The sequence below is a fragment of the Cryptomeria japonica genome, chromosome 11 (genome assembly GCF_030272615.1).
Source record: "Cryptomeria japonica chromosome 11, Sugi_1.0, whole genome shotgun sequence".
Lineage (NCBI taxonomy): Eukaryota > Viridiplantae > Streptophyta > Pinopsida > Cupressales > Cupressaceae > Cryptomeria > Cryptomeria japonica.
This window is the reverse complement of record NC_081415.1, coordinates 481014572-481027615: the sequence shown is the minus strand read 5'-3', so window position 1 is coordinate 481027615 and position 13044 is coordinate 481014572.

Genomic DNA, 13044 nt, shown 5'->3' with positions numbered 1-13044 from the left:
TAATTCTTCTATCAACATTCTTTACAAAAGAGGGTAGCCTTTCTGTCATAACCCTTGAAACTCATTTAGCATCCAATCTTGCATTGCGTGGGATTGGATCTTGTGGGTTTCAACCCCTCTTTTGAATGTAAAGTCTCTCCCCTAAGTCAAGACCATCAACCCTAGTGAATCTCCCTTCTCTCTCCTTGGAGTTGGAAGAGGGGAGAGCAACTAGGGTTCGATCGCGATTTTCCGCTTTACATATATATATATATATATCATCAAACATGTAATCAAGTCCCTAGAAACACATAGATGGACACACTCTAAGTGGCAACTTGATCATCATGTTATGAATGGAGTGACCCTCTGTGTGAGAGTCCTAGTTCAATGGATGTTCAACTCATCCCTGTAAATAGAAGAACACATTAAATATCAATAATTGATATTATCAAATAGATCAATAATTGTAAAAAGAATGTACATGCACATACAAAATCCAAAACTCACTTGTCCACTAGTAGGAATTGCATCAATAGAACCTTGCCTATGCACATGCTTTGAGTTCAAGTTGGGAGTAATGTGAGCCAACTGTTACATGTGTACATGTGTTAGGACCAGTTCAATAATTGAAAGCTACACAAATTATAAATTAAATATACTTGCACATGAATATTTTTAAATTATTTATGTATACAGCTAAAAATGGTCTAAAGATAATTAATTAAATACGCAATTATTTAATTAATAACCCTTCCCAGTTAATTGAGTTCACAGGGAATTTAATTAATTTCCCTACATTCCTCTACTTGTGATTAAATCTAAGGATTTATTCATATAGTTCATTCTATAATCCCCTTTGATTACTTAATTCTAAATTAATTAATTCCACTCATTTTAATCAATTCTTCTAATTCCTAATTAAGATTAACAAACTCAATTTTGTTGAGATTAATTACCATTTTCCTAAATATTTGAATTTCTAAATTCAAATATGAGCACATGGCTCCTAACTTCTAACTACCTAACCTAACCTCCCCCTAGCCTAACCCATTATATCTAATCTTGGGTTTAACTAACCCTATCCTACCTTGCACATCCTAACCTCTTTTATCCTAACCTCTTATGGGTTGTATATTCTCCCCTTGAGACACATGGCACTTTTGCCACATGTTTCCTCCCTTGGACACTTGTCACCACAGAGATGACATGTGTCCCTTTCTCCAACCTCTTCTCAAACTTCCTCATTCTTAGCCCTTGATATCTTCAGATCGAATTTGGGCCATCAATTCCTGCCACCTCAGCTTTGGCCTTGGAATTTTTATAAATAACCCTCATTTTGGAGCAATAAAGATCACTTGCATTCATAGTTTTTGCATTGTTATTATAGGCATTTTACATCATATCATCTAGCATAATTGGCATTTTAGATCAAATACTAGCATGCTTAGAATGGCTTTTATCATGTTAACAATCATGTAGCTTTATTTCTCATTCTAGCTAATAAATCATCCTAGTTATAATCATGCATCAAATCATCCTAGCCTCATGCATTTGTATTATCATGATCATATAGCTACTCAACTTTTGAGTTGCCAATTTGGAGGTCATTACTTGCTGAGAGACAACAATCCAACACCTTCAAGGTCCTAAAAAATAGAGGAAAATGGGACATCTCATGGAAGGCTTATGGTTTTGATTTCATTATGTAGTTTTCAATTTTCTTTCCATTTATGTTTTGTTGTCTCATCATATGTGCATGTTTAACATAATTGGTCACATTTTTAGCATGACATTAATTGGCACCCACCATGGAGCTAGAAACTCAATTTTTCAATCTCACAGATCATCAAATTCTCATCTTTCGGATTTTGTTTGTACATTCTCTACAAAATATTGTATGACATTCTATTCATTATAGTACGATAGTCTATCTTCTATCGTATGGGTAGGTGAGAATTCTCATATGGTTAGGTGAGAAAGTTTGTACGATTCTTTGCTTTCTCACATGTAAAACAAAGTATTTTTAAGGGTTTTTCTAATTTGATTTTTTTGGCACTAATGCTAACCTTGGTCTGTTTTTTGTCTATCTAAGTGATTTTCACAGCTGACAGATTTTTACAGAATGTTTGTCCAACAATACGCCTATATTGCTCAAAAACAATATGATTATTGATTCGTTGTTTTTGCAGGTTGCCTAAGGGGATTCAAGAAAACTTTGTGTATTCTTAATTGTTTTCTAAGAACCTAAACTATGATGTGGTAAATAAACAAATCTATTTTTCCTATTTGAGAAAAGTCTAAAAGGTAGGAGAGTATGCTCTTGTTTGCATAGACAAACAAAAATCTAGACCCTTGAAGCTTTTCTAGTTTGAAATTTGTGTTCCTTTAGTGGGCTTGTCATAGTGGGAAAAAGTAATCACCCTGTGAGATCGACCCAAGTGAATACAACTAGACCCAAGCATTCCGACTCACTATAATAAATAGGCCTCTTTGAGATTAAAGTCTTGGAGGATGAAGTTATTTGAGTTTTCTCTTTGAGATTTCTCATATCGAGCATTTTGTAGGGCCTCACGGTCTCACTCATGCTTGCGTGACTACATCTTGCTTGGTACCTTTTCGGTCTATAGGCCTCAATCATGCTTGCACAACTTCAAGGGGTAACTTCGAACAAAAACCCTTACTAATAACTCTAGGATAGAAGCTACTTGGTTCACCTCCGAAAGGGGGATAATCTTTTTGCAAGAGAGATAGTAACTCTCCCAAGATACTTGCCATATCGTGCCCCCATTAGCATTTGGATTCAGCTAATACAACATTGAGAATCCATTGCGTGAGACTCAACGGCCGTATTTTAATTAGCTATTGGGTGTGTACCTAAGTCTGCAAGCAAAGGTTTTCTCTCTTAGCCAACTTCCTTAGGATTAGCGTGTTGTGCTTGAATTCACTTTACATCTTGTGTGTTTTCTGTATCTTTTGATAATATAATGATGAACAGTGAGTACCAAACCGGTACTGAGAGGGGGGGTGAATCAATACCAATATAAAAACTTTTCCTGAACCGGTTTGACTATAAACAATGAACTTGACTGGCAATCACTAACACCGGTCATAAACCAAATTACTACTGGTTAAACACAATGAGATTGTGAAAGATATAAACCAGAAACACTTATCTTACCACACAACCTACTGATAACTCAATGATGAACCACTAGTACCAAACCGGTACTGAGAGGGGGGGGTGAATTAGTACAAACACAAATACAGTCAAAAATCGGTTTGACAATAAATACCCCAAATGACTGATAAACAGGGATACCGGTAAAACATAGTGCAACCGGTAACATCCAGTATAGCTCAATCAGTCATGAATCGGTCACTCAATAAAATTTCCTCTTAACTCAATAATATAGTATCATTATATTCTCATGCATAAACCAGTAAACTTGACCATCAGATCTTCACAACAATGAGTTCAATATGTTTTATAGACATGCATAAAACATAGGACCTTCATGTGCTTAACAAATAAAACAAAGCATCACAAGACAGAAGCATTTCAGATGACACACTTAATTTTCATGTGGAAACCCAACTGGGAAAAACCACGGTGGGGATGAATACCCACAAGCTGCTTTTTGAACTCTTTAGAAGTCCACTTTGTTAGGAGCCTTGTCCGGTTAAGGACATTACAATAGGTTCTGGTAAGAACCGATCCTATTAAGGATCACCCGGTTAAGGGATACCCGGTTAAGGGTTAAACCCGGTAGGGTCACCTTGTTAGAGGATTTCAAGAACTAAATAGCTGAAAGGATCTCCTAAGCTTCTCTAGCTTCTCAGAACTCATTAGCCTCGAGTTACCCGGCTAAGGGATTTGAAACAAGCCGGTTAAGACCACCTAAATTAAGGGATTTTGAATCAAGCCAGTTAAGGCTGCCCTGTTAGGGGATTTTACAACTGTTGAAGTGGTTAGAGATCAATAGGTATTACAATGATCTGTTAACAACACTTAATGCTAATGCAGATCAGTTTAGGCTCCTCTTTTCCTTCTACACATTCACTTTGCAGGTATCTCTTCTCTCCTTTGGTCTGGCAAGAATCATGTATCACTTTCCTTGAATACACACTCACAACTTTTTCCAACAACCTCAGAAAGAAACCCAACATTGACCTTATAGGAGACATACAGGTCGGTAGCAAAAACCCTAAACCCTAAACCTATTAGGTTAAGCAATTCAAACAGTTCGATCCTGACCATTGAATCATGCTGCATTAAATGCAACAATCTTGAATCGATCTCAAGACATTCTCCATCATCCATTATCCATCATTTTCATGGAGGCTGATAACCCATCACGTGTTATCATCATTTGACAGACTTCACACATTCCCGAGTAGATAGGAATAGTCATCTTCATGCAAGATCCTTCACGCACACAGAGCTTACGTGGCAACACGATCTGTCCTCCATCATACTGCTAACTCATCACACAAAGATCACCGATTGAGTCACACAGACTTGAGGTACTCCAACCAGAAACCCCGAAGTGGAAGCTACCTACCAACAGATAGTCATACAATGCTTCCATGTGTCGGTTCCCATAACTTCATGCCGGTTCCCATAACTACATGTCGGTTCACCTTGAACAAATATGTCGCTTCACTTTGGCATATAAACCGGTTCACACATATGCTGGTTCCTCTCTCTTCACTTATCACATGTGCCGATTCACACTATGTCCCATATTGACATCAATGACAACATACAATATCATTATGTCTTCATGCCGATTCACATAAGGCTCATGCCGGTTCACATAATGCCAACACCTACACCCTCATTTCCACATTATCCTTGTTCATAAACATGTAATCTATCATAAAAAATACAATAACATGCTAGATCAACATGATTCACCGCTTGACAGAAAACAACAAAGCATCACATGAAAAGGACATCACACATGACACACATATTTTTCATGTGGAAACCCAACTGGGAAAAACCATGGTGGCAATGAATACCCACAAGATATTTTTGAACTCTTTAGAAGTTCGCTCTGTTAGGAGCCTAGTCTGGTTAAAGACTGTTACAACAGGTTTTGTTAAGAACCAATCCTGTTAGGGATCACCCAGTTAAGGGATGGCTAGAATACCTGGTTAAGGGTTAAACCCTATTAGAGGTTACCTTGTTAGAGGATTTCATGAACCTAATGGCTTTGAGTCACCCTGTTAAAAGATTTACAGCAAGCTGGTTAAAGCTACCCTGTTAAGGGATTTTCCAACTGTTGAAGTGGTTCGAGATCAACAGGTATTACAATGATCTAGTAATAGCACTTCAATGCCAATGCAGATCCGCTTTAGTTCCTTTCTTCTGCATATACACTCTGCAGGTATCAACCCTCTTATTTGGTCTAGCAAGAATCACATGTCTTTGCACTTAGATACACACACAACATTTGCCAACAACTTCAACATGAAACACAACATTGACCTTATAGGAAACAGATAGGTCAGTAACATAAACCCTAAACCCTAAACATTTAGGCTGAGCAATTCAGTCAGTTCAATCCTGACCATTGAACACTTCACATTTGAATACAATGGTCTTTGAACAAATCTCAAAACATTCTCCATCATTCAGTCTTTGCCGCTTCTTGGAGGCGATAACCCATCACACATTCTCCACCATTTACAGGGACTTCTCTCATTCTTGAGGTAGATAGGATCAATCCCCTTCATGCAAGATCCTTCACGCGCACGAGGTTGACATGGCAACACGATCTGATCTCCATTACACTGCTAACTTGTCACACAATGCCATTGGTTGAATCACACAAGCTCGAAACACTTCAACTGGAAACCCTGAAGCTGAGACTACCAACCAGTAGTCATACCATATTAAACTGCTTCACCTTTAGCACATATACGGGTTCTCATCATTCTACCAGTTCACTTTACCAGTTGCTTAACTTCAATAAACTTGTTCACTCTTCATCATATTACCGGTTCACTCTTCAGCATATTACTGATTCTCTTTCAACATATTATCGGTTCTCTCTTGAGCATATTGACATCAATGACAACATAATATCGTCATGTCAACATATTATGCACATATGCCAACATCTTTATCCTTGAACTATCTGAAACTATCATTAAACAACCTAAAATTGAAACTGAAAAACCTGAATAATCAACTAAAGCATAAAACTCAGTGGTCAAAACCTTGTAACCTGTCAAAACTCATTTCTTGTTTGATCCTATTCCGTACGAGTCAAGACCTTAATTGCCCAGTTTGTCATACTACTATCTGAGAAATGTCGTATGAGCCTTTGTGTATTGTTGTATGAGCCTGCAACTTTCATTGTCTTCTTTGAACAACTTTTGAACAATTTTAACAACATCTTGTATGAGTAACCTAGTTTTTCGTACTGCTATCTGAGAATTATCTTATGAGCCTCTGTGTATTGTCATACGAGCCTGCAACTTTCACTACCTGCTTTGAACAACTTTTGAACACTTATAATAGCATCTTGTATGAGTAACCTATTTTGTAATCCGGTTACCTTTAGTTTGTTGTATGGTCTTAGGGATTTTGTTGTATGAAAATCTATCTTCTTGAGTCCAGAAAACTTTGTTTGCATGATTCTGATATCTTTTATAGACCTCTGTCATACTTTCCTGGTTAGTCCTGATACATCACAAGACAACATATACCTGGTATTTTTCATCTTGAACATAGCATCTTGATAGTATGCCTTTGTCATTGTGCTACATGATTTTGTCGATTATATCCTAGTTGGTTCAATCAGTCATCGATCAATCTTATCCACTTAGATTGTGTCTTATGCAGGATAGATTATTCCTGAAACCAAAATTGATCTCAATCTTTTCATCTAATCATCACCTCAAACAAACATCTAGCTTCAATTTGATCTTGACATCTATATCCCTTCTATCTCTCAGTCACATCAATTGTACACGCTCGTTTTAACTAGGGCTTAGAGACGAAAGACCAAAAAAACATAAATAGAAACACTTGAAACGACAGAAGATCACGAGGAAACGACACAAGGAAATGAAATACAAGAAGAAGAGATAACTAATCAACACATTAGAGAAATCCAACAAGATCCTAAATTTGATAAATTCATGGAGAAAATATTGGAGGGTGAAAAATAAAAATACTTCCTAACATTAGCAAAATCTGGTGCTAAACTTTCCCAAGATTTTGATGTAAACAATTTAAGACAAAGGGGAAGATCAAGTGACACTTATAATGACAATAAACAAAATGAAGAAATTTTCAGTCGCAAAAAGGATGACACAAGAATTCATGATGATACAAGAACTCATGAGGATACACGAAGAACTAATGATGACACAAGAAGGAATCATGATGATACAAGATGAGATCATGATCACACAAGAACTCATGATGATACGAGGAGAAATCATGTTGATGATCCTCTCTTATTTCTCACACAATAGATACAAACTCTTCAAATGCAAATTCAAGATATACAAAGAGATAATACTAAGAGATATTCACTTCAATAAATTTTTCCTTATCCATTTGACATAAGTCTCAACATGATATCTTTTCCTCCATATTGTGAAATTCCTAGATATGACAAATATAATGGAAGAACTAATCCCCAAGATCATACAAGAGAATTTTGCACGATGAGCATGGAATTTGCACATGAGGACATATACTTAATGAGGTTATTTCCAAAGAGCTTAAGTGGACAAGCTATGGAATGTTTCTCAAAACTTCCACCTGGAATTAGATCATTTGCAGATTTGGTGGACAAGTTTGTTTCACAATATGTGTACAACATAAAACATGAGAGCACAATGCTAGACTTGTGTCACACCAAGCAACAGAGTGGAGAACTTTTCATGACATTTCTACAAAGGTGGAGACGATTAGCTGCACAATATCCTTGTACGGTGCCATAATATGAGAAGATGGACATATTCATTGACAATCTAAATGAACAAATGAGTTATAACCTAGAAATGCAATGTCATCCAAGTTTCGAAAAGATGATTGATAATGGAATCAAGATTGAGGAAGCTATGGTAAAGAAGGAGAGTTGAAGATATACAAAGAAGGAGTTAATCCTCCTCCCAACAACACTACTACTAATTGTAGTCACACAAATCTGTCCAGCTTAATTAAATAAATAAACGCTATTTATTTGATTAAAAAATCCACTAGCCATCAGTTAATTAAATTAATATTTAATTAATTCATCCCCAAACATTCTTCTATTAATTAAATAAATTATTCAATTTATTTTAATTAATTCATTAAACCAAATTCAAATCAATTAAATAAATAAAATCTATTTATTTAATAGAATCCCCTTTTTCCTCTTTTAAATAAATTAAATAAAAATATTTATTTAAATCAGTATCCCCCCCCCACTTGCATTTTCCTACAAATGCAACTTGCACACATTTATTGAAATAAATGAATTTTTATTTTAATAAAATCCTATTTCCCTCACCCACCAAATCCACTTGCAAAAATCTAATCCCCTTCTAGATTCTTCTAACCCCTTCCTAATTAGCCTAATCCATCCCCTAATTATTGTCACATTCCTAAGAAAAATGGAGTCACTTCTCAAAGACTCCAAAGTCTTTGAAAAACATTTAATGCTTTGTGTGTTCAACAAATTAACCCCCAAAGTCTTCCAAGACCACTAATGGCTCTTACATGACCATTTATGGCTCTTACATAACCATTTATGGTTATTTCAAACTTGTCCCCCCAAACATTTATTGTTTTGACCATATTCATCCATTTCACATTTGCACAAGAGTTTATCCATTGGATAAAAGCTTTATTCTTTGAATAAAGAGTTTATTCATTCAACCAACCTTGACTTTAACTTCCAAAGTCATATCAAGCATTTAATGCTTATTTCCTCCCCTTTCAACCTATCTCACATTGACACTTGTCATCCCGGGATTGGGTTGAAAGCCCTCACATGGATTTGAAATCATTCAATCCTGACCCTTGTTGAGATTGCTCAATCTCAACCATCCATTGCTCCATTTTTCCTATAAATAGAGCCCATTTCTTCATAATCCACATCCTGAAAACTTGTATGCATTTAAGCTATAGGCATTTTAAGAGAGCATTTTAGCATAATTAACTCATATACTATCATTTTGGATAAAATCAATCATTTTAGTATCAATAGCTTAATATTTGCTTCTTTATTTACATTTAGAGCAACATTTCAATCTCAATCCTCCATAAGCATCCATAGTGCAAAAAGCTGCTGAGAGCTACACTATTTTAGAACTTGGAGAGGAGAGGAACAAGGGAGAAGGAGCTAAGAGCATGCTAAGAGGCATTTGGAGATGCCTCATTATCTTTGTTTCATTAGTTAGAGATATTAGCATGATTTTAGTGTCTCTCTTGATATGCCTGTTTAGATTAGTTTTTGATTGAATAACACTAACGGTTTCTTGTGTGTTTTGTGTTGTTTCTCTTAGACTAATCTTGTTCACTTTGCAGGGCATCATTTGGTGAACCCAACATGAATCCAAGCACCAAAAATATCATTTTTTTTAACCCACTAACATGTTTGAATGTTGAAAATGTCACACAGGTTGCGCTTTGGTGCTATTGAACTCATTCTAGCGCTATCGATACTTATAGTTTTAGTGCTATTGTTCTTACAATAGCGCTATTGCCTCAAGTTCAGCACTTTTGAAACTGTTTTGGCACGTTTGACATTATTTTAGCGCTATTAACCCTGTTTCAGCGCTTTTGCCTCTCTATCTTTCCCTTTCTTTTAGCGCGTTTGTGTTAAATAGCACTTCTGTTCAAACACAGATTAGCGCTATTGTAACAGAATGTCATAAAAATCACCTTGTAACCAAAAAAAATTGGAAATTTTAGACTTGTGGAAGCCCCCCTTGGACATAGATTTTACTAACAATTTGTTGTTTGTGCAGGTTTAAAACTCACCAAAAAAAATCACAAACTTGTCTTTTTGGTGCTTTTAAAACTTGAACAAAAACAAATTTTCCTTGTTTTCTAGTTAGGGTCACTCGTCTTTTGGTGCATTAAAAATTGAACAAAAGAACCATTTGCTTTCATTGCAAGTTAGGACTCATTTTCTTTTGGGGCTTAAAATCAACAATTTGATTTCCTTGCATCAATTCGGACTTAAAATTTACAATCCACACTTCAAAATTTTGGTGCAAATAAAATTCACAATCAACCTGTCTCAAATTTTGCACAAGCCATTTACTTTATGCAAAATGTGCTTTTTTTTTGTTAAGTTGACCAGGACTTCCCATTCCTAGTTTACAAAACAATTGCCTTTAAAGCTAAAAAGAACATCATGATTTTTGGAGCAACATCTCCAAATAGTTAGACCACATTGCGATGATGGATTAAAAAGAACAAAGTGTTTTTTTGTGTTTGGCATGCTTGTGCAAAAAGTCGGTCGAGTGGTCTACCTCTAACACGCACTATCCTCTCCCTTGGCTTTCGTGGTCCTAGGTGCAAGAGAAAAGTGTTAGTAACACTCAAATTTTATCTTTTTAAGAGAGGCCTGCCAAGGGATCGATACTCTTGGGAACGACCTCGAGCGGTAAATCCTTTGAGCCACTATAAAAATTAGGTGAGAGCAAAAGCTGTAGCCTTGGGTATAGCTGTTCCTACAGTGTAACTGGCCGAAAGGACAAATGGGCCCCACCACCAGTTACAAGGCTCTTAAGTGAGTCACTGCAGAATGAACTTATGTCCAAAAACATCGAACATGACTAAACACCTTTAAGTAGTATCCCACCTGTTCTATTGATTGGGGATATTTGCGATATAATTTAGTGCAAGAGCATAGATGGTTTTTCTCCCAAGATACTCACCATACATATTTCCTTGAGTAGAAACATAGCTTTTTGAAAAGTCACTTGTGGCTTGATAAAAGTGGTGACTCCCCCATCATAGGGATCATCTATTTGTTATCCTCGTGCAAGACTTAGTATATCACATCCTTACCTACCACGGCGGGATTCATAAGGTATGTAGTACCAGAGTTGAAGAAATGTCAAGATGTGGGCTAAATTTGTCACAACTGGCCATTTGACCTTAGGGATAAAAAGTGTTTGAAGTGTATTCGTTTTAGTCAAGACCAAGTGCAAATTGAGCCGACTTCAGGCTTTGGAAATACACCTTAAAATACATCTAAAGGAAGGGTCATATACAAGTCCAAGGATTGGGTTGATCTAGACCCATACTCATTTGTGCCTTTGAGGCTACATTCTTGTGTTTGTGTGTTTGCTTTGTTTTCTTGTCAAAGAAACATCAAAAGAAGATCACTCCCAAAAACAAAGTATTCATCCAACCAAACATTTCTCAAAACAAACAAACACATCAAAAACAAAGTGCAAACAACAAAGTGACAAATTTTATGACCATTCTTCACATCTTGCGAAAGAAGAAGTGTCATCAGAATATCAACTTGAAAAGAAGACCATTAAGCTCAAAGGCTTTGATCAAAAGGAGGAAATTCTTCTATATCAATAGACAAATCTTTGTCTCCCATAGAGTTTTTCTGCGACACATGCATCTCTACCTTCAAGGCAAAACAAACGAATTCGATTCAGAGACATTGAACCACAGAGCTTTTATGCAATATAGAGCTCTGAGTTATCACAAAAACCAAGGAGGTAAGATTAATCCCAACTTTTTCCCAAACGTCTGTATCACATACAACACAGCTCAAGAAGTGCCACCAATGCCCGAAAGGGAAGAGGTAGAATTTGTTCCATTTATGACACAAAGTTTTTATTGAAGTTAAAAACATTTCATCCATCATCTTATTCATACATCATCACTTCATCATCAATTCATTCCAAACTCTCAAAACATTAAGAGGTTCTTGTCCCAAAGTTCTCTTTTAGATATTGCTTGAATCAAACACTTCACATCACTTTTTAGATTGTTTCTACATCTAGGATAAGCTCATCCTAAGAGACACATCTATGCAGGTTAAAACTAGTTCATGAGTGAATCCTCTCATTACTAGGTAGTTAAATCTGTAACACATCTCAGATTTCTCTACACCTTATCACATCAAAATCCTATCAAACAAGAAGGAATTTCGGTTACATCTACCTTAAAAGTGCTAGAGATCTACATGCAACACAATTCACCAACCATCAATCTTTCATTTCATAAAAAACTCTTCATCATTTTTCACACAACTTCAACAAAAGCTTGTAAGCAAAATGGCTCGAACCTAATCACAATCAAGGCAACGAGAAATAGAAATGGAAGAAGAAGAAGAAGAAAATCTCAATGAATTTCAAGAAGCACTTGGAGGAAATGCGAATGATGAAAACCCAAGTACTCCTACTCCTGCAACAATAGAAAGGGCTCAACATAACCCTCTCTTTAACAGACCGTTTGACGAAATACTCAGGAGCAATGCGGATGCTCACTTCTTAAAACTCACTCAAGAAGGAGCAAAACTCCCCTCTGACTTTGATCTTGCCTAATTAAGACAAGCATCAGAAAGACAAAGTCGCCATGAAGAGGAAAGAGGTAGAGATCCCATCAGATATAACATTCCTCGAGGTAACCCACCACCTCCTCCTCCAACTGAAATGGAGATGTTGCGACAACAAGTCAAGAATCTCGCCCAACAACTTCATAGTGGTGTCAAGACCAACCAATTCTCACTCAATGACATCTGTCCTTATCCTTTTGATCGGAATCTTTATATGCCACCCTTTCCATGAGGATTCGAAACACCCAAATTTGAAAAATATAGAGGAAAGGGGGATCCCTGTGATCATGTCAGAGAATTTCATTCCACTTGTCTCGAAGTGGCATATGAAGACACATACCTAATGTGCCTTTTTCCCCAAAGCTTGGGAGGAACAACCACATCATGGTTTTCCTGACTACTAGGTGGCATTAGAACATTTGAGGAACTTATCTAGAAATTCCTCGCTCATTACTCTCATAACATTGAACGCGACATCACCATGGCTGATCTATGCAACACTAAACAAAAACTA